Source organism: Paramormyrops kingsleyae, unplaced genomic scaffold (assembly GCF_048594095.1).
Source record: "Paramormyrops kingsleyae isolate MSU_618 unplaced genomic scaffold, PKINGS_0.4 ups31, whole genome shotgun sequence".
Classification (NCBI taxonomy): domain Eukaryota; kingdom Metazoa; phylum Chordata; class Actinopteri; order Osteoglossiformes; family Mormyridae; genus Paramormyrops; species Paramormyrops kingsleyae.
Window position 1 is genome coordinate 120,204 of NW_027325969.1, and position 19,577 is coordinate 139,780.

At 55.5% G+C, this 19,577-nt stretch overlaps 16 non-coding genes and 2 pseudogenes across 16 annotated transcripts; all 18 read left to right on the top strand.

Moving 5' to 3' along the window:
* The first annotated feature begins 1,525 nt into the window (after positions 1 to 1,525).
* On the top strand, positions 1,526 to 1,749 carry LOC140584117 (U2 spliceosomal RNA; annotated as a pseudogene).
* A 435-nt stretch (positions 1,750 to 2,184) lies between these two features.
* On the top strand, positions 2,185 to 2,298 carry LOC140584326 (U5 spliceosomal RNA). Its single transcript, XR_011986288.1, has one exon. It is a non-coding gene; the product is annotated as a U5 spliceosomal RNA (small nuclear RNA).
* Positions 2,299 to 2,493: 195 nt separating this feature from the next.
* Positions 2,494 to 2,685, top strand: LOC140584219 (U2 spliceosomal RNA). Its single transcript, XR_011986196.1, has one exon. It is a non-coding gene; the product is annotated as a U2 spliceosomal RNA (small nuclear RNA).
* Positions 2,686 to 3,118: 433 nt separating this feature from the next.
* LOC140584327 (U5 spliceosomal RNA) lies at positions 3,119 to 3,232 on the top strand. The gene has a single exon (XR_011986289.1). It is a non-coding gene; the product is annotated as a U5 spliceosomal RNA (small nuclear RNA).
* A 5,990-nt stretch (positions 3,233 to 9,222) lies between these two features.
* Positions 9,223 to 9,434, top strand: LOC140584201 (U2 spliceosomal RNA; annotated as a pseudogene).
* Positions 9,435 to 9,869: 435 nt separating this feature from the next.
* On the top strand, positions 9,870 to 9,983 carry LOC140584328 (U5 spliceosomal RNA). Its single transcript, XR_011986290.1, has one exon. It is a non-coding gene; the product is annotated as a U5 spliceosomal RNA (small nuclear RNA).
* Positions 9,984 to 10,178: 195 nt separating this feature from the next.
* Positions 10,179 to 10,370, top strand: LOC140584230 (U2 spliceosomal RNA). The gene has a single exon (XR_011986204.1). It is a non-coding gene; the product is annotated as a U2 spliceosomal RNA (small nuclear RNA).
* Positions 10,371 to 10,807: 437 nt separating this feature from the next.
* Positions 10,808 to 10,921, top strand: LOC140584329 (U5 spliceosomal RNA). Its single transcript, XR_011986291.1, has one exon. It is a non-coding gene; the product is annotated as a U5 spliceosomal RNA (small nuclear RNA).
* A 195-nt stretch (positions 10,922 to 11,116) lies between these two features.
* On the top strand, positions 11,117 to 11,308 carry LOC140584241 (U2 spliceosomal RNA). The gene has a single exon (XR_011986205.1). It is a non-coding gene; the product is annotated as a U2 spliceosomal RNA (small nuclear RNA).
* Positions 11,309 to 11,744: 436 nt separating this feature from the next.
* LOC140584331 (U5 spliceosomal RNA) lies at positions 11,745 to 11,858 on the top strand. Its single transcript, XR_011986293.1, has one exon. It is a non-coding gene; the product is annotated as a U5 spliceosomal RNA (small nuclear RNA).
* Positions 11,859 to 12,053: 195 nt separating this feature from the next.
* On the top strand, positions 12,054 to 12,245 carry LOC140584252 (U2 spliceosomal RNA). The gene has a single exon (XR_011986214.1). It is a non-coding gene; the product is annotated as a U2 spliceosomal RNA (small nuclear RNA).
* Positions 12,246 to 12,673: 428 nt separating this feature from the next.
* LOC140584332 (U5 spliceosomal RNA) lies at positions 12,674 to 12,787 on the top strand. Its single transcript, XR_011986294.1, has one exon. It is a non-coding gene; the product is annotated as a U5 spliceosomal RNA (small nuclear RNA).
* A 195-nt stretch (positions 12,788 to 12,982) lies between these two features.
* On the top strand, positions 12,983 to 13,174 carry LOC140584263 (U2 spliceosomal RNA). Its single transcript, XR_011986225.1, has one exon. It is a non-coding gene; the product is annotated as a U2 spliceosomal RNA (small nuclear RNA).
* Positions 13,175 to 13,614: 440 nt separating this feature from the next.
* On the top strand, positions 13,615 to 13,728 carry LOC140584333 (U5 spliceosomal RNA). Its single transcript, XR_011986295.1, has one exon. It is a non-coding gene; the product is annotated as a U5 spliceosomal RNA (small nuclear RNA).
* A 195-nt stretch (positions 13,729 to 13,923) lies between these two features.
* LOC140584274 (U2 spliceosomal RNA) lies at positions 13,924 to 14,115 on the top strand. The gene has a single exon (XR_011986236.1). It is a non-coding gene; the product is annotated as a U2 spliceosomal RNA (small nuclear RNA).
* Positions 14,116 to 14,550: 435 nt separating this feature from the next.
* On the top strand, positions 14,551 to 14,664 carry LOC140584334 (U5 spliceosomal RNA). The gene has a single exon (XR_011986296.1). It is a non-coding gene; the product is annotated as a U5 spliceosomal RNA (small nuclear RNA).
* A 195-nt stretch (positions 14,665 to 14,859) lies between these two features.
* Positions 14,860 to 15,051, top strand: LOC140584285 (U2 spliceosomal RNA). The gene has a single exon (XR_011986247.1). It is a non-coding gene; the product is annotated as a U2 spliceosomal RNA (small nuclear RNA).
* A 422-nt stretch (positions 15,052 to 15,473) lies between these two features.
* Positions 15,474 to 15,587, top strand: LOC140584335 (U5 spliceosomal RNA). Its single transcript, XR_011986297.1, has one exon. It is a non-coding gene; the product is annotated as a U5 spliceosomal RNA (small nuclear RNA).
* Positions 15,588 to 19,577: the final 3,990 nt, after the last annotated feature.

Sequence of the window (19,577 nt, forward strand, 5' to 3'; positions counted from 1 at the left end):
CAGTTTTTATTAGTTTAGGCACCCAGCTAGGACACGTCGACTCCCTGCCCGGCTCCCGAGGACTCTCTTGCCCACCATCGCCAGGATGTCCGGGAGCCCACACAGGACCGTCGTAGTCATCCGGCATACAGCAGCCTTCAAGTGGACTCACCAGGAGGAACCGGAGAGTTTCCCGGAGAGACTGAGCTTCATCCGGGAGGTGCTCTTCGGCCTCCTGGGACTCACCATGGAAGACATCATCTGTGTGCAGCGCAACCAGTCTTCGGCCTTCTTCTATGTGACTTGCACTACGGAAGAGGGCTACAAGAGGATGTTGGCTGCATGCAGCCGCTTGGAGGAAGAGCTTCGCCGGATGTTCTATGACGTGGAGCCACTGTGGAAGCTGGACCGGAGAGTGATCACCGTCCACGTCTTGGACCCCTTCGTTCCAGCTGAAGCGGTGGCTGCCTTCCTGGGCAGGTTTGTCGACGTGGTCCCTGGGCACAGGGACGTGAGAGACCAGCTGGGTGTCTGGACTGGGCGCAGGCAGTTCCGGGTGTGCCTGCGCCCCGACGCTAGCTCCCCTGACGGGTATAGCCACCCACCTGCTTATTTTATTATAGGTCGTTGCAAGGGCTACCTTTTTTACTCCGGGCAACCCTCCTCCTGCCGCTTGTGCCACGGCCTGGGCCACACCGCGGACTCCTGTACCACCATGAAGGGCTGGAGATGCCTGGACGTCGGTCACCTGGCGAAGGACTGCAAGGGCCCCCTCCGGTGTAACCTGTGCAGAGGTGAGGACCATCTGGCCCGGAGCTGCCCTCAGCGCAAACCGTCCTGGGCCGACGCCGTTGCTCGGGGTTCGGCTGTGGACGGGGCCCGACAGCAGGCACTGCCGGGCTGCGCTGAGATGCACGGGGGAGCCGAGAGGGGAGCTGAGAACAGCGAGGAACAGCCCTTCGCCGGTGCCGATGGGGAGTCCACGGCTTCCAGCGCTTCGGTGGAGTCCCCTGGTAAGGGTCAAGTGGCCGTGGCTGAAAAGCGCGCAACCTCTCCCTCCAGGTTTGTCCAATGCAGGAGGAGGAAGAAGGCCCGGAGGAACGAGGACACTGCTTTAGGCCGAGAAGCGATCTTCCCCTTAGAGCTAATTGATCTGCAAAGTGTTTTGGTCTCCCCCCAAGAGAGACGTTTTTATGCAGGGCAGCAGGATTTTGCTAATGAACGCTCTTTTTTAGTTGCTGCCGAGTCGGGGGGGGACCTTAGTTTTAATGGGGATATTGTTGATGATGATAGTGTTTTACCTTTTTAAACATTTTAGGATTTCTGCTGTATTTATGTATTTAATACTGTTTTAACGTGTGTTGTAATGGTGTTGTAGGGTTGAAGTATTTTAGAAGTTTTATGTATGTGGTATTATATGATTGTTTTATAATATGTGTTATATATGTTGTTGTTTTATGATTGAATAGGTTAGGAGTGTGATTTATATGTGTATTTCTTTTAGTGTTGAAGTTAGCTTATTATGGGTAGTGTGATAAATGTCTTTATAGTTTTATGTGTTGGTTTTAGATTGTATGCAGAAATGTTGATTAAAGATGAATTAATTTAAAAAAAAATCTGTTCTTATCAGTTTAATATCTGATACGTCCCCCATGGAGGGGACCACATATTAAACGGATTTTTGGAACAGGGAGCCGGAAGTGGGGCTTGCCCCGTCCGCTCCACGCATCGACCCGGTATTGCAGTGCTTCCGGGAATGGTGCACCTCTACTGCCCCCTGTTGTCGAAAGGCAGAACTGACTGACTGACTGACTGACTGACTGAGTGAGTGAGTGAGTGAGTGAGTGAGTGAGTGAGTGACTAATAGACTGAGTGCTGTGAGGGGGGGGGCCCTGTCTGTGCGTGGCCCCCGTTTCCCGCCGTTTTTCTTTTTTTTTTTTTTTTTTTTTTTTTTTTTTTTTAAAGGAAGGTGACACACTGTTTGTGCGGTGGACAGCTGCGCTGAGGTAAGGCATGATGTCATCTTTGCCTTTTGAATTTCCCCTCATGTTTGTTAAAATGATTGCTGTCTTTTGAGAGGACAGGAGGACAGGGAGGAGTCGGGGCCCCGAGGACGGCGGCTGCGACGCCCCTGGGCATTCTACTCCGAGCGGGGGCGTCACGCAGGCCCGGCTAACGGCGACGGGCTTGGCGGCGGCCCCATATCGACTCGGGTCTCTCTTCATCCCGTATAAATCTTTCGCCTTTTACTAAAGATTTCCGTGGAGAGGGATAGCGATGAGTTCATGGTATTTTTGGAGGCTCTGCCCAAGCAGAGCTGCACTGCTGCTGTCAAAGGAAGACTGGGCCCGGCTTAGCGGCTGGCGTTAGGTGCCCGGTGGCGCGGCTGTGGTCTCCCTGGATCACGCGTGGACTCGCCGGGCGACACCTGCCAGAGGGGCTGGTGAGGGCTGAGCCGCGCCAGCTCCGTCGGCATCCCGCATGCCGGCGCCCGGCGGGGCGCAATTTGTGGGTATCGCTTCTCGGCCTTTTGGCTAAGATCAAGTGTAGTATCTGTTCTTATCAGTTTAATATCTGATACGTCCCCCATGGAGGGGACCACATATTAAACGGATTTTTGGAACAGGGAGCCGGAAGTGGGGCTTGCCCCGTCCGCTCCACGCATCGACCCGGTATTGCAGTGCTTCCGGGAATGGTGCACCTCTACTGCCCCCTGTTGTCGAAAGGCAGAACTGACTGACTGACTGACTGACTGAGTGAGTGAGTGAGTGAGTGAGTGAGTGAGTGAGTGAGTGACTAATAGACTGAGTGCTGTGAGGGGGGGGGCCCTGTCTGTGCGTGGCCCCCGTTTCCCGCCGTTTTTCTTTTTTTTTTTTTTTTTTTTTTTTTTTTTTTAAAGGAAGGTGACACACTGTTTGTGCGGTGGACAGCTGCGCTGAGGTAAGGCATGATGTCATCTTTGCCTTTTGAATTTCCCCTCATGTTTGTTAAAATGATTGCTGTCTTTTGAGAGGACAGGAGGACAGGGAGGAGTCGGGGCCCCGAGGACGGCGGCTGCGACGCCCCTGGGCATTCTACTCCGAGCGGGGGCGTCACGCAGGCCCGGCTAACGGCGACGGGCTTGGCGGCGGCCCCATATCGACTCGGGTCTCTCTTCATCCCGTATAAATCTTTCGCCTTTTACTAAAGATTTCCGTGGAGAGGGATAGCGATGAGTTCATGGTATTTTTGGAGGCTCTGCCCAAGCAGAGCTGCACTGCTGCTGTCAAAGGAAGACTGGGCCCGGCTTAGCGGCTGGCGTTAGGTGCCCGGTGGCGCGGCTGTGGTCTCCCTGGATCACGCGTGGACTCGCTGGGCGACACCTGCCAGAGGGGCTGGTGAGGGCTGAGCCGCGCCAGCTCCGTCGGCATCCCGCATGCCGGCGCCCGGCGGGGCGCAATTTGTGGGTATCGCTTCTCGGCCTTTTGGCTAAGATCAAGTGGATTTTACGCTCTTTTTACTGCTTTTAAAGGATTGCGTCGGGTTTTTTAGAGGAAGGCACGGTGACCCTAATGCGTGACCAGTAGGTGGCTTGACCGCCGCTGCCACGGGGCGACCCGTGCCTTCCTTTTAGCCTTTTATCCCTGCTTTTATTTTTGTTTTTATTAGGCTGGGGATCCCGCAGTGGCTGGTGGCCTGTCCGCCGCCCTGTTGGGTGAACTGGTGTTTTTATTTTTTAGGTGTTTTTATAGTTTAGTGATCCTCGGCTCATCCCGGATTGGCGGACGGCGACAGGACCACGGCGGACGTCGGGACCACGGCGGCAGGAGGACTCTGCTCCAGGAACGACGTCGGTGGACCATCCCGGATGGCGACGGCCGGCGGTGCAGCGAGGAAGCCCTTCAGCGGGCCGTGGCTGGTAGCAGGTGGTGGCCTGCGTAATACCGCCCGGTTCTGCTGGAGGGCCGAAGGGGAGGTAGGCACCTTCCCCGACCGCCTGGCCTTCATCCGGGAGGTGGCCTTCGGGGAGCTGGGCCTCCGCATGGAGGACATCCTTTGTGTACAGCGGAATGGCCCCTTCCAGTTCTTCGAGGTCACCCTGTCCACCGACGAGGGTTACAGCAAGGTCCTGGAGCGGAGCAAGGAGAGGGCCCAGCACCCTCTCCTGGGACGATACACCATCGAGCCGCTGTGGTGGCCCGACAAGCGGGTAATAACTGTCCATTGTTTTAACCCGCATGTGACCGCCGAAGCCGTCCGCCAGTTCCTGAACAAGTATGTGGACCTTCTTCCTGGCCACAAGGAGATTCGGGATGAGCTGGGGATCTGGACTGGTCGACGCCAGTTCCAGGCCCGCCTGCGCCCGGACGCTAATGGCGCGGGCGGTTTTAGTCATCCCCCAGCCTATTTTAATCTACAGGGCAATAAGGCTTACTTGTTTTATTCCGGACAGCCTCCCTTCTGCCGACAGTGTCACAGCTTCGGACACACTCTGGAGGGATGCGCCAACTTACGCTGCCGCAACTGCCTGGAGTCGGGGCACATGGCCAGGGACTGCAAGGGCCCCCGTCGCTGCATCTACTGCAACGGCGAGGACCATCTGGCTCGTTCCTGCCCTAAGAAGAAAACGACGTATGCTGACGCTCTGTCGGGTAATGGAGCTGTCGGCAAGGAGAGTGGTGGGGGAGTGCAAGCCCCCACATTAGGGCAGGAACAGCCGGCGACGGGGGCAGGAGGAGAAGCCCTGGCCGAGGTGGAGGAGGCCCCAGCGACAGCGATGCAGGAGGGGTCTCCAGTCCTGGCTCCAGGTGTTAGCAGCAGGAGGAGAAAGAGCGGCGCATCCCCCCGGAGGAGGAAGAAGAGCAGAAGGGAGGCACAACCCGACGCTTCCAGCCCTCCGGCTGCCACCTTGCCAGCAGTGGCGGCCGGGGACCAAGGCCGAGAGAGTCCCCCCTCCCCGACGTTGGGGGCCCCCCAGCCGGTGTGGGACCTGGGACAGTCCCCTGCGCCCCCCCAGGAGTACAGTATTGTGCAGGACAAAGCAAATGAACAGGAGTACCTGGGGGGGCTGGAACTGGGGGGCCTTTTGGGTTTGACTGAGGAGGGGGGGCAGTAATGCGGTATTGTTTTTAATGGCTGGCTTTTATTATTTTATTGTGTTGTTTTTAATTGTATTTTACCTTTTTAACATTTCATGGCCAATTTTAATATTGTCACCTTGAATGTCAGGGGTTTGAGGAACGTTTTAAAGCGCACATCTGTTTTTAATCAGCTGGCATCTTCTCCCTTCAGCATTTGTTTTCTGCAGGAAGTCCACCTCCGGGACCAGCGGGACGAGGCTCTCTTTTCACGACAATGGAAGAGGGGTAGATCCTACTGGAGCGTAGGTGGTGTCCACTCCTCAGGCGTCGGGATCCTTTTTGGCGACCGCGCCTTTGAAGAAGTAAGATCGTTTACCGTTCTTCAAGGTAGGGTTTTGGGAGTGGACGCCACATGGAGGGGACAGCGCCTCCGGGCCATATGTGTCTACGCTCCAGTGGAGGCCTCATCCCGTATAACTCTCTTTGAAGAGTTGTCCCCGTTCTGTGTCACAGATCGACACTTGATTTTAGGAGGGGACTTTAACATCTCGTTGGAGGGTAGACAGGATGTCAGCTCTGGGCACTTTCGCCATTTTATTCGTTCCTTTAAACTTGTTGATGGTTTTAAGACATGCAACCCCAGCATGCCGGGCTTCACCTGGCATAATAGTCGCGGAGCCAGCAGTCGCATCGACTACATTTTAGCTTCACCCCCCGTTGTTTTTAAAAAGGTGTCCCTCTCCCCACAGTGGCCCACTGACCACTTGGCAGTGGAGGCCACTGTTTCCATAGACGCCCCTGAATGTGGGGGCGGCTATTGGAAAATGAACCTGCAGATCCTGGAGGAGAGCGATTTTAGACACCTTTTTTTAGATCACTTCTCCGAGTGGCAGAAGGACAAGCCTACCTTCCCCTCCGTGGCTGAATGGTGGGAGAGTGTGAAGGATAGGATCCGAACCTTCTCCATGCAGTACAGCAAGCAGCGCAGGATGGAGAAGAAATTCTCCATTCTGCAGCTGGAGAGAAGGTTGCGGGATGAATACGCCGCTCACAACAACGGGGGCGCCATCGACCACGAGCGACTGCTTGGCATAAAGGGTGAGCTGAGGCGCCTGCATGAACAGGCTGCCTCGGCCCTAATGCTCCGCGACAAAATGTGCCTGTTGGAAAACAATGAAAAGTGCAACGCCTTTTTTTTCCAGAGAGCCAGGGAAGCCCGGGAGGAGAAGAGCTTTGTCTCTCTCCGTGCCTCAAACGGCGACACGGCAACGACAACATCAGACATGCTGGAGGTTGCTAAACTGTTCTATTTTAATCTTTTTAAGGTTAGGGACACGGACCCGGTTGCAGGGGAGCGGTTCCTAGATAATATCTCACCTTGTCTTCCCAGTGACATTCGGGACGGCTTAGAAGCCCCCATCACCTTGGCCGAGCTGACCGCAGTGCTTGGCAGGATGAACCGCCGCAAGGTACCGGGCCTTGACGGACTCCCGGTGGAATTTTATTCCACCTTTTGGGATGTCCTCGGGCCGGAATTACTGCAGGTTGTAGAGGATGTTCAGCGCCGGGGTTTGCTCACTAGGAGCATGAGGTCAGGGGTTCTTTCCCTGTTGCACAAGAAGGGTGATCGTGCCGACCTTGGCAACTGGAGGCCCCTGACCATGCTTTGTGTAGACACAAAGCTCATCGCAAAGACCCTTACCGAACGCCTGAAGAAGGCCATGGCTCATCTGGTTCACAGCGATCAGACGTGTGGAGTACCGGGTCGATCGGCGACGTGGAACCTCCATCTCATCCGCGACGCCATCGCCTGGGTGGAGGACAGGAACCTCCCTCTCCTGCTGGTCAGCTTGGACCAGGAGAAAGCCTTTGACCGGGTAGATCACCGCTTCCTGTTTCAAGTATTGGGTAAGTTTGGCTTTGGACCCAATTATCTGGGGTGGTTACACACTTTGTATAATGAAGTTGGAAGCCATGTTGTTATCAATGGCTTCCTGAGTGACTTGGTGCCCCAGGTGAGTGGAGTGAGGCAGGGATGTCCCCTCTCCCCCCTCCTCTACGCGCTCTATATAGAGCCGCTGGCGTGCGCCATTCGCGCCCACCCCGGGGTCGATGGCCTTCTTATCCCAGGAAGTCGGGGGAAAACTGTTAAACTGACCCAGTATGCAGACGACACCACCCTTTTCGTCTGCTCGGATCAGTCTCTCGGTCATGCCATGAGCCTTGTTCATGCGTTCGGTAGGGCCTCCGGCGCGACGCTCAACCTCAGTAAGTCGGTGGCCAAGTATTTCGGCAGCTGGAAGGCGAGGGAGGACGTCGCAGGTGGTCTCACCCTCTGTGACGGACCTCTCAAAGTGTTGGGGGTCAACTTCCTTTCGGATGGTGCCGCCCGTTTGAACTGGGAGGAGCGGTTGGCGATCGCCAGGCGGAAGATCGGACTGTGGAAGTCCAGGTCCCTGTCCTTCCAAGGTAAGGTTTTAGCCTTAAAAGTGGATATTCTTCCCACCCTGCTCTACCTTGCACATGTGTACCCTTTGCCCCGCTTCATGCGCAGAGGCCTGACGAAGGACGTTTTCAACCTCGTCTGGGGGGGCAGGTACGAGTACGTGCGTAGGGAAGTGATGTATCTCGGAAAGGACAGTGGGGGGAGGGATGTTATTGACTTTCCTCTCAAGCTTGACTGCCTGTTCTTCTCGCAGCTCTGCACGCGCCTGGCAGCTCCCCTCGAGCACCCCCATCAGCACTTTGTGCGTCTGTGGCTGGCTCTCCCCATGAGACGTCTGGTGGCGTCGTGGACCAACCTCGGCCCCAAGGCTGAGACCCTGCCGGCCCACTACAGCCACGCTGTCAAGTGGAGTAAGTCTTTTCCGGCAGGTGTCAAGACAGAGGCCTTGACCAAGCATAGAGCGCTTTATAGGGCTTTGCTTGGTCATAGGGATACTCGGGCCATGCTGGGCCTGGAGGAAGGCACATGGGCGAGAATCCAGCCTAAGGGTTTGGATCATAGGCTGCAGGACCTGAACTGGCAGTGCCTTCATGGTAAGCTGCCAGTCAGGGACGTCTTACATAGGCATAAGCTGACCAGACACCCCCGCTGCCCCAGGCCCGAGTGCAGCGAGGATGAGACCATCAGGCACGTGTTTTGGGACTGTGGGCATGCACAGAGAGTTTGGGGGTTGGTAGCGGGCCTGTGTGGACGTGTGGACCCGCAGCCCGGTCTGACCTACGACAAGGTGTTGAAGGGGTGGGACCCCAAGCTCCATAACCCCTTCGGCCCCTGGATGTGGCTGCTGGTCAGCATTACCAAGCGAGAGCTGTGGAATGCTAGGACCGCGCTCATCCGCAGAGGGGTTCATCTGGAGGCACAAGGGGTATTCCGTAAAATCCGGGCCGACTTGGGTTTCAGGATGGAGACTGACGTCATCCAGCGGGGCTATCACGAGGCCAAGGAGAGGTGGAAGGGCCTCTTTTGGCTTTAGCCCCGTTTCGTTTAGGTGGTGACGCTCCATTCTACAGGGTTTGATGTGACACACCTTTCTGAAGCACACTGGAGATACTTCGGGTTTTAGGTGAGTGTGCTTTGTTTTTTTTTTTGCGTGTGTTGTATTCAAAATGGTTTTATCTAACAGCATGTGCATAATTAATTGAGCACGGTTTTTGGTTGATCATTTTTAGCACCTATTTATTCATATTAACAATAACTGTATTTATTAACATTTTACTCTGGTTTGTTGTGCTGCTTTTTAAATGATTGACCTTGTTTTTATTCCCGAGGTGCTGATTTTACGTGTGTGGAAATGTATGACCCTGTCCCAACCTGACCCTGGTGTAGAGGTTGGAGGTCGCCGGGTGTGTTCCTCCTTTAATGGTTTTAGGTTTTAATAGCTGGCATTTAAGGTGGCATTTTATTTGTGTAAATGGCCATTTAATTGTAATTGTGTTTTAATTGATATTGTAATGACATTTTTTGGTGGTTTTATAGTTTTGTGTTTTATTGCAGTTCTGGAGATGTTTTGTTTAATATTGTTTTAATAATGGTTTGTTTTGTATAGCATATATAAGTAGCACTGTGTTGAGAATGTTTTAGCCTTTTATAAAGTATTTATGGATCTGTATTTGTGAACCAAAAAGGCTGTTTTATTATGTCTTGATGACAGTGCAAATTGATGTTTATATGCTTTGTATATTTGTGTGATTTTAATTGTTGTGCAGAACTGTATAATAAAGTAGGAAAAAAAAAATCTGTTCTTATCAGTTTAATATCTGATACGTCCCCCATGGAGGGGACCACATATTAAACGGATTTTTGGAACAGGGAGCCGGAAGTGGGGCTTGCCCCGTCCGCTCCACGCATCGACCCGGTATTGCAGTGCTTCCGGGAATGGTGCACCTCTACTGCCCCCTGTTGTCGAAAGGCAGAACTGACTGACTGACTGACTGACTGACTGAGTGAGTGAGTGAGTGAGTGAGTGAGTGAGTGAGTGACTAATAGACTGAGTGCTGTGAGGGGGGGGGCCCTGTCTGTGCGTGGCCCCCGTTTCCCGCCGTTTTTCTTTTTTTTTTTTTTTTTTTTTTTTTTTTTTTTTAAAGGAAGGTGACACACTGTTTGTGCGGTGGACAGCTGCGCTGAGGTAAGGCATGATGTCATCTTTGCCTTTTGAATTTCCCCTCATGTTTGTTAAAATGATTGCTGTCTTTTGAGAGGACAGGAGGACAGGGAGGAGTCGGGGCCCCGAGGACGGCGGCTGCGACGCCCCTGGGCATTCTACTCCGAGCGGGGGCGTCACGCAGGCCCGGCTAACGGCGACGGGCTTGGCGGCGGCCCCATATCGACTCGGGTCTCTCTTCATCCCGTATAAATCTTTCGCCTTTTACTAAAGATTTCCGTGGAGAGGGATAGCGATGAGTTCATGGTATTTTTGGAGGCTCTGCCCAAGCAGAGCTGCACTGCTGCTGTCAAAGGAAGACTGGGCCCGGCTTAGCGGCTGGCGTTAGGTGCCCGGTGGCGCGGCTGTGGTCTCCCTGGATCACGCGTGGACTCGCCGGGCGACACCTGCCAGAGGGGCTGGTGAGGGCTGAGCCGCGCCAGCTCCGTCGGCATCCCGCATGCCGGCGCCCGGCGGGGCGCAATTTGTGGGTATCGCTTCTCGGCCTTTTGGCTAAGATCAAGTGTAGTATCTGTTCTTATCAGTTTAATATCTGATACGTCCCCCATGGAGGGGACCACATATTAAACGGATTTTTGGAACAGGGAGCCGGAAGTGGGGCTTGCCCCGTCCGCTCCACGCATCGACCCGGTATTGCAGTGCTTCCGGGAATGGTGCACCTCTACTGCCCCCTGTTGTCGAAAGGCAGAACTGACTGACTGACTGACTGACTGAGTGAGTGAGTGAGTGAGTGAGTGAGTGAGTGAGTGAGTGAGTGACTAATAGACTGAGTGCTGTGAGGGGGGGGGCCCTGTCTGTGCGTGGCCCCCGTTTCCCGCCGTTTTTCTTTTTTTTTTTTTTTTTTTTTTTTTTTTTTTAAAGGAAGGTGACACACTGTTTGTGCGGTGGACAGCTGCGCTGAGGTAAGGCATGATGTCATCTTTGCCTTTTGAATTTCCCCTCATGTTTGTTAAAATGATTGCTGTCTTTTGAGAGGACAGGAGGACAGGGAGGAGTCGGGGCCCCGAGGACGGCGGCTGCGACGCCCCTGGGCATTCTACTCCGAGCGGGGGCGTCACGCAGGCCCGGCTAACGGCGACGGGCTTGGCGGCGGCCCCATATCGACTCGGGTCTCTCTTCATCCCGTATAAATCTTTCGCCTTTTACTAAAGATTTCCGTGGAGAGGGATAGCGATGAGTTCATGGTATTTTTGGAGGCTCTGCCCAAGCAGAGCTGCACTGCTGCTGTCAAAGGAAGACTGGGCCCGGCTTAGCGGCTGGCGTTAGGTGCCCGGTGGCGCGGCTGTGGTCTCCCTGGATCACGCGTGGACTCGCCGGGCGACACCTGCCAGAGGGGCTGGTGAGGGCTGAGCCGCGCCAGCTCCGTCGGCATCCCGCATGCCGGCGCCCGGCGGGGCGCAATTTGTGGGTATCGCTTCTCGGCCTTTTGGCTAAGATCAAGTGTAGTATCTGTTCTTATCAGTTTAATATCTGATACGTCCCCCATGGAGGGGACCACATATTAAACGGATTTTTGGAACAGGGAGCCGGAAGTGGGGCTTGCCCCGTCCGCTCCACGCATCGACCCGGTATTGCAGTGCTTCCGGGAATGGTGCACCTCTACTGCCCCCTGTTGTCGAAAGGCAGAACTGACTGACTGACTGACTGACTGAGTGAGTGAGTGAGTGAGTGAGTGAGTGAGTGAGTGAGTGAGTGACTAATAGACTGAGTGCTGTGAGGGGGGGGGCCCTGTCTGTGCGTGGCCCCCGTTTCCCGCCGTTTTTCTTTTTTTTTTTTTTTTTTTTTTTTTTTTTTTAAAGGAAGGTGACACACTGTTTGTGCGGTGGACAGCTGCGCTGAGGTAAGGCATGATGTCATCTTTGCCTTTTGAATTTCCCCTCATGTTTGTTAAAATGATTGCTGTCTTTTGAGAGGACAGGAGGACAGGGAGGAGTCGGGGCCCCGAGGACGGCGGCTGCGACGCCCCTGGGCATTCTACTCCGAGCGGGGGCGTCACGCAGGCCCGGCTAACGGCGACGGGCTTGGCGGCGGCCCCAATCGACTCGGGTCTCTCTTCATCCCGTATAAATCTTTCGCCTTTTACTAAAGATTTCCGTGGAGAGGGATAGCGATGAGTTCATGGTATTTTTGGAGGCTCTGCCCAAGCAGAGCTGCACTGCTGCTGTCAAAGGAAGACTGGGCCCGGCTTAGCGGCTGGCGTTAGGTGCCCGGTGGCGCGGCTGTGGTCTCCCTGGATCACGCGTGGACTCGCCGGGCGACACCTGCCAGAGGGGCTGGTGAGGGCTGAGCCGCGCCAGCTCCGTCGGCATCCCGCATGCCGGCGCCCGGCGGGGCGCAATTTGTGGGTATCGCTTCTCGGCCTTTTGGCTAAGATCAAGTGTAGTATCTGTTCTTATCAGTTTAATATCTGATACGTCCCCCATGGAGGGGACCACATATTAAACGGATTTTTGGAACAGGGAGCCGGAAGTGGGGCTTGCCCCGTCCGCTCCACGCATCGACCCGGTATTGCAGTGCTTCCGGGAATGGTGCACCTCTACTGCCCCCTGTTGTCGAAAGGCAGAACTGACTGACTGACTGACTGACTGACTGAGTGAGTGAGTGAGTGAGTGAGTGAGTGAGTGACTAATAGACTGAGTGCTGTGAGGGGGGGGGCCCTGTCTGTGCGTGGCCCCCGTTTCCCGCCGTTTTTCTTTTTTTTTTTTTTTTTTTTTTTTTTTTTTAAAGGAAGGTGACACACTGTTTGTGCGGTGGACAGCTGCGCTGAGGTAAGGCATGATGTCATCTTTGCCTTTTGAATTTCCCCTCATGTTTGTTAAAATGATTGCTGTCTTTTGAGAGGACAGGAGGACAGGGAGGAGTCGGGGCCCCGAGGACGGCGGCTGCGACGCCCCTGGGCATTCTACTCCGAGCGGGGGCGTCACGCAGGCCCGGCTAACGGCGACGGGCTTGGCGGCGGCCCCATATCGACTCGGGTCTCTCTTCATCCCGTATAAATCTTTCGCCTTTTACTAAAGATTTCCGTGGAGAGGGATAGCGATGAGTTCATGGTATTTTTGGAGGCTCTGCCCAAGCAGAGCTGCACTGCTGCTGTCAAAGGAAGACTGGGCCCGGCTTAGCGGCTGGCGTTAGGTGCCCGGTGGCGCGGCTGTGGTCTCCCTGGATCACGCGTGGACTCGCTGGGCGACACCTGCCAGAGGGGCTGGTGAGGGCTGAGCCGCGCCAGCTCCGTCGGCATCCCGCATGCCGGCGCCCGGCGGGGCGCAATTTGTGGGTATCGCTTCTCGGCCTTTTGGCTAAGATCAAGTGTAGTATCTGTTCTTATCAGTTTAATATCTGATACGTCCCCCATGGAGGGGACCACATATTAAACGGATTTTTGGAACAGGGAGCCGGAAGTGGGGCTTGCCCCGTCCGCTCCACGCATCGACCCGGTATTGCAGTGCTTCCGGGAATGGTGCACCTCTACTGCCCCCTGTTGTCGAAAGGCAGAACTGACTGACTGACTGACTGACTGACTGAGTGAGTGAGTGAGTGAGTGAGTGAGTGAGTGAGTGAGTGAGTGACTAATAGACTGAGTGCTGTGAGGGGGGGGGCCCTGTCTGTGCGTGGCCCCCGTTTCCCGCCGTTTTTCTTTTTTTTTTTTTTTTTTTTTTTTTTTTTTAAAGGAAGGTGACACACTGTTTGTGCGGTGGACAGCTGCGCTGAGGTAAGGCATGATGTCATCTTTGCCTTTTGAATTTCCCCTCATGTTTGTTAAAATGATTGCTGTCTTTTGAGAGGACAGGAGGACAGGGAGGAGTCGGGGCCCCGAGGACGGCGGCTGCGACGCCCCTGGGCATTCTACTCCGAGCGGGGGCGTCACGCAGGCCCGGCTAACGGCGACGGGCTTGGCGGCGGCCCCATATCGACTCGGGTCTCTCTTCATCCCGTATAAATCTTTCGCCTTTTACTAAAGATTTCCGTGGAGAGGGATAGCGATGAGTTCATGGTATTTTTGGAGGCTCTGCCCAAGCAGAGCTGCACTGCTGCTGTCAAAGGAAGACTGGGCCCGGCTTAGCGGCTGGCGTTAGGTGCCCGGTGGCGCGGCTGTGGTCTCCCTGGATCACGCGTGGACTCGCCGGGCGACACCTGCCAGAGGGGCTGGTGAGGGCTGAGCCGCGCCAGCTCCGTCGGCATCCCGCATGCCGGCGCCCGGCGGGGCGCAATTTGTGGGTATCGCTTCTCGGCCTTTTGGCTAAGATCAAGTGTAGTATCTGTTCTTATCAGTTTAATATCTGATACGTCCCCCATGGAGGGGACCACATATTAAACGGATTTTTGGAACAGGGAGCCGGAAGTGGGGCTTGCCCCGTCCGCTCCACGCATCGACCCGGTATTGCAGTGCTTCCGGGAATGGTGCACCTCTACTGCCCCCTGTTGTCGAAAGGCAGAACTGACTGACTGACTGACTGACTGACTGAGTGAGTGAGTGAGTGAGTGAGTGAGTGAGTGAGTGAGTGACTAATAGACTGAGTGCTGTGAGGGGGGGGGCCCTGTCTGTGCGTGGCCCCCGTTTCCCGCCGTTTTTCTTTTTTTTTTTTTTTTTTTTTTTTTTTTTAAAGGAAGGTGACACACTGTTTGTGCGGTGGACAGCTGCGCTGAGGTAAGGCATGATGTCATCTTTGCCTTTTGAATTTCCCCTCATGTTTGTTAAAATGATTGCTGTCTTTTGAGAGGACAGGAGGACAGGGAGGAGTCGGGGCCCCGAGGACGGCGGCTGCGACGCCCCTGGGCATTCTACTCCGAGCGGGGGCGTCACGCAGGCCCGGCTAACGGCGACGGGCTTGGCGGCGGCCCCATATCGACTCGGGTCTCTCTTCATCCCGTATAAATCTTTCGCCTTTTACTAAAGATTTCCGTGGAGAGGGATAGCGATGAGTTCATGGTATTTTTGGAGGCTCTGCCCAAGCAGAGCTGCACTGCTGCTGTCAAAGGAAGACTGGGCCCGGCTTAGCGGCTGGCGTTAGGTGCCCGGTGGCGCGGCTGTGGTCTCCCTGGATCACGCGTGGACTCGCTGGGCGACACCTGCCAGAGGGGCTGGTGAGGGCTGAGCCGCGCCAGCTCCGTCGGCATCCCGCATGCCGGCGCCCGGCGGGGCGCAATTTGTGGGTATCGCTTCTCGGCCTTTTGGCTAAGATCAAGTGTAGTATCTGTTCTTATCAGTTTAATATCTGATACGTCCCCCATGGAGGGGACCACATATTAAACGGATTTTTGGAACAGGGAGCCGGAAGTGGGGCTTGCCCCGTCCGCTCCACGCATCGACCCGGTATTGCAGTGCTTCCGGGAATGGTGCACCTCTACTGCCCCCTGTTGTCGAAAGGCAGAACTGACTGACTGACTGACTGACTGACTGAGTGAGTGAGTGAGTGAGTGAGTGAGTGAGTGAGTGACTAATAGACTGAGTGCTGTGAGGGGGGGGGCCCTGTCTGTGCGTGGCCCCCGTTTCCCGCCGTTTTTCTTTTTTTTTTTTTTTTTTTTAAAGGAAGGTGACACACTGTTTGTGCGGTGGACAGCTGCGCTGAGGTAAGGCATGATGTCATCTTTGCCTTTTGAATTTCCCCTCATGTTTGTTAAAATGATTGCTGTCTTTTGAGAGGACAGGAGGACAGGGAGGAGTCGGGGCCCCGAGGACGGCGGCTGCGACGCCCCTGGGCATTCTACTCCGAGCGGGGGCGTCACGCAGGCCCGGCTAACGGCGACGGGCTTGGCGGCGGCCCCATATCGACTCGGGTCTCTCTTCATCCCGTATAAATCTTTCGCCTTTTACTAAAGATTTCCGTGGAGAGGGATAGCGATGAGTTCATGGTATTTTTGGAGGCTCTGCCCAAGCAGAGCTGCACTGCTGCTGTCAAAGGAAGACTGGGCCCGGCTTAGCGGCTGGCGTTAGGTGCCCGGTGGCGCGGCTGTGGTCTCCCTGGATCACGCGTGGACTCGCCGGGCGACACCTGCCAGAGGGGCTGGTGAGGGCTGAGCCGCGCCAGCTCCGTCGGCATCCCGCATGCCGGCGCCCGGCGGGGCGCAATTTGTGGGTATCGCTTCTCGGCCTTTTGGCTAAGATCAAGTGGATTTTACGCTCTTTTTATCGCTTTTAACGGACTGCGTCGGGTTTTTTAGAGGAAGGCACGGCAAACCTAATGCGTGACCAGTAGGTGGCTTGACCGCCGCTGCCACGGGGCGACCCGTGCCTTCCTTTTAGCCTTTTATCCCTGCTTTTATTTTCGTTTTTATTAGGCTGGGGATCCCGCAGTGGCTGGTGGCCTGTCCGCCGCCCTGCCGGGTGAACTGGTGTTTTTATTTTTTAGTTGCTTTTATAGTTTAGCATTCCTCGGCTCATCCCGGATTGGCGGACGGCGGCCGGACCACGGCGGACGTCGGGACCACGGCGGCAGGAGGACTCTGCTCCAGGAACGACGTCGGTGGACCATCCCGGATGTCGACGGCCGGCGGAGCTGCGAGGAAGCCCTTCAGCGGGCCGTGGCTGGTAGCAGGCGGTGGCCTGCGTAATACCGCCCGGTTCTGCTGGAGGGCCGAAGGGGAGGTAGGCACCTTCCCCGACCGCCTGGCCTTCATCCGGGAGGTGGCCTTCGGGGAGCTGGGCCTGCGCATGGAGGACATCCTGTGTGTGCAGCGGAATGGACCTTTCCAGTTCTTCGAGGTCACCCTGTCCACCGACGAGAGCTACACCAAGGTCCTGGAGCGGAGCAAGGAGAGGGCCCAGCACCCTCTCCTGGGACGATACACCGTTGAGCCGCTGTGGTGGCCCGACAAGCGGGTAATTACGGTACATTGTTTTAACCCGCATGTGTCCGGCGAAGCCGTCCGCCAGTTCTTGAACAAGTATGTGGACCTCCTTCCTGGCCACAAGGACATCCGGGATGAGCTGGGGATCTGGACTGGTCGACGCCAGTTCCAGGCCCGCCTGCGCCCGGACGCTAATGGGGCGGGCGGTTTTAGTCATCCCCCAGCCTATTTTAATCTACAGGGCAATAAGGCTTACTTGTTTTATTCCGGACAGCCTCCCTTCTGCCGACAGTGTCACACCTTTGGACATACTCTGGAGGGATGCGCCAACCTGCGCTGCCGCAACTGCCTGGAGCCGGGGCACATGGCCAGGGACTGCAAGGGCCCCCGTCGCTGCATCCACTGCAACGGTGAGGACCATCTGGCTCGTTCCTGCCCCCAACGGAAAACGTCATACGCCGACGCTCTGTTAGGCAGCAGAGCTGTCGGCAAGGAGAGTGGTGGGGGAGCGCAAGCCCCCACGTCCGGGCAGGAACAGTCGGCGGCGGGGGCAGGAGGAGATGCCCTGGCCGAGGTGGAGGAGGCCCCAGCGACAGCGACTGCAATGCAGGAGGGGTCTCCAGTCCTGGCTCCAGGTGTCAGCAGCAGGAGGAGAAAGAGCGGCGCATCCCCCCGGAGGAGGAAGAAGAGCAGAAGGGAGGCACAACCCGACGCATCCAGCCCTCCGGCTGCCACCTTGCCAGCAGTGGCGGCCGGGGACCAAGGCCGAGAGAGTCCCCCCTCCCCGACATTGGGGGCCCCCCATCTGGTGTGGGACTTGGGACAGTCCCCTGCGCCCCCCCAGGAGTACAGCAGTGTGCAGGACAAAGCAAATGAACAGGAGTACCTGGGGGGGCTGGAACTGGGGGGCCTTTTGGGTTTGACTGAGGAGGGGGGGCAGTAATGCGGTATTGTTTTTAATGGCTGGCTTTTATTATTTTAGTGTGTTGTTTGTAATTGTATTTTACCTTTTTAACATTTCATGGCCAATTTTAATATTGTCACCTTGAATGTCAGGGGTTTGAGGAACGTTTTAAAGCGCACATCTGTTTTTAATCAGCTGGCATCTTCTCCCTTCAGCATTTGTTTTCTGCAGGAAGTCCACCTCCGGGACCAGCGGGACGAGGCTCTCTTTTCACGACAATGGAAGAGGGGTAGATCCTACTGGAGCGTAGGTGGTGTCCACTCCTCAGGCGTCGGGATCCTTTTTGGCGACCGCGCCTTTGAAGAAGTAAGATCGTTTACCGTTCTTCAAGGTAGGGTTTTGGGGGTGGACGCCACATGGAGGGGACAGCGCCTCCGGGCCATATGTGTCTACGCTCCAGTGGAGGCCTCGTCCCGTATAACTCTCTTTGAAGAGTTGTCCCCGTTCTGTGTCACAGATCGACACTTGATTTTAGGAGGGGACTTTAACATCTCGTTGGAGGGTAGACAGGATGTCAGCTCTGGGCACTTTCGCCATTTTATTCGTTCCTTTAAACTTGTTGATGGTTTTAAGATATGCAACCCCAGCATGCCGGGCTTCACCTGGCACAATAGTCGCGGAGCCAGCAGTCGCATCGACTATATTTTAGCCTCACCCCCCGTTGTTTTTAAAAAGGTGTCCCTCTCCCCACAGTGGCCCACTGACCACTTGGCAGTGGAGGCCACTGTTTCCATAGACGCCCCTGAATATGGGGGTGGCTATTGGAAAATGAACCTGCAGATCCTGGAGGAGAGCGATTTTAGACACCTTTTTTTAGATCACTTCTCCGAGTGGCAGAAGGACAAGCCTACCTTCCCCTCCGTGGCCGAATGGTGGGAGAGTGTGAAGGACAGGATCCGAACCTTCTCCATGCAGTACAGCAAGCAGCGCAGGATGGAGAAGAAATTCTCCATTCTGCAGCTGGAGAGAAGGTTGCGGGATGAATACGCCGCTCACAACAGCGGGGGCACCATCGACCACGAGCGACTGCTTGATATAAAGGGTGAGCTGAGGCGCCTGCATGCACAGGCTGCCTCGGCTCAAATGCTCCGCGACAGAATGTTCTTTTTGGAAAACAATGAAAAGTGCAATACTCATTTTTTCCAGAGAGCCAGGGAAGCCCGGGAGGAGAAGACCTTCGACTCTCTCCAGGCCTTAAACGGCGAAACGGTAACAATAACATCAGACATGCTGGAGGTTGCTAAATTGTTTTATCACAATCTTTTTAAGGTTAGGGACACGGACCCGGTTGCAGGGGAGCGGTTCCTAGACAACATCTCACCTTGCCTTCCCAGTGACATTCGTGACGGCTTAGAAGCCCCCATCACCTTGGCCGAGCTGACCGCAGTGCTTGGCAAGATGAACCGCCGCAAGGTACCGGGCCTTGATGGGCTCCCGGTGGAATTTTATTCCACTTTTTGGGATGTCCTCGGGCCGGAATTACTGCAGGTTGTAGAGGACGTTCAGCGCCGGGGTTTGCTCACTAGGAGCATGAGGTCAGGGGTTCTTTCTTTGTTGCACAAGAAGGGTGATCGTGCCGACCTTGGCAACTGGAGGCCCCTGACCATGCTTTGTGTAGACACAAAGCTCATCGCAAAGACCCTTACAGAACGCCTGAAGAAGGCCATGGCTCATCTGGTTCACAGCGATCAGACGTGTGGAGTACCGGGTCGATCGGCGACGTGGAACCTCCATCTCATCCGCGACGCCATCGCCTGGGTGGAGGACAGGAACCTCCCTCTCCTGCTGGTCAGCTTGGACCAGGAGAAAGCCTTCGACCGGGTAGATCACCGCTTCCTGTTTCAAGTATTGGGTAAGTTTGGCTTTGGACCCAATTACCTGGGGTGGTTACACACTTTGTATAACGAAGTTGGGAGCCATGTTGTTATCAATGGCTTCCTGAGTGACTTGGTGCCCCAGCTGAGTGGAGTGAGGCAGGGATGTCCCCTCTCCCCCCTCCTCTACGCGCTCTATATAGAGCCACTGGCGTGCGCCATTCGCGCCCACCCCGGGGTCGATGGCCTTCTTATCCCAGGAAGTCGGGGGAAAACTGTTAAACTGACCCAGTACGCAGACGACACC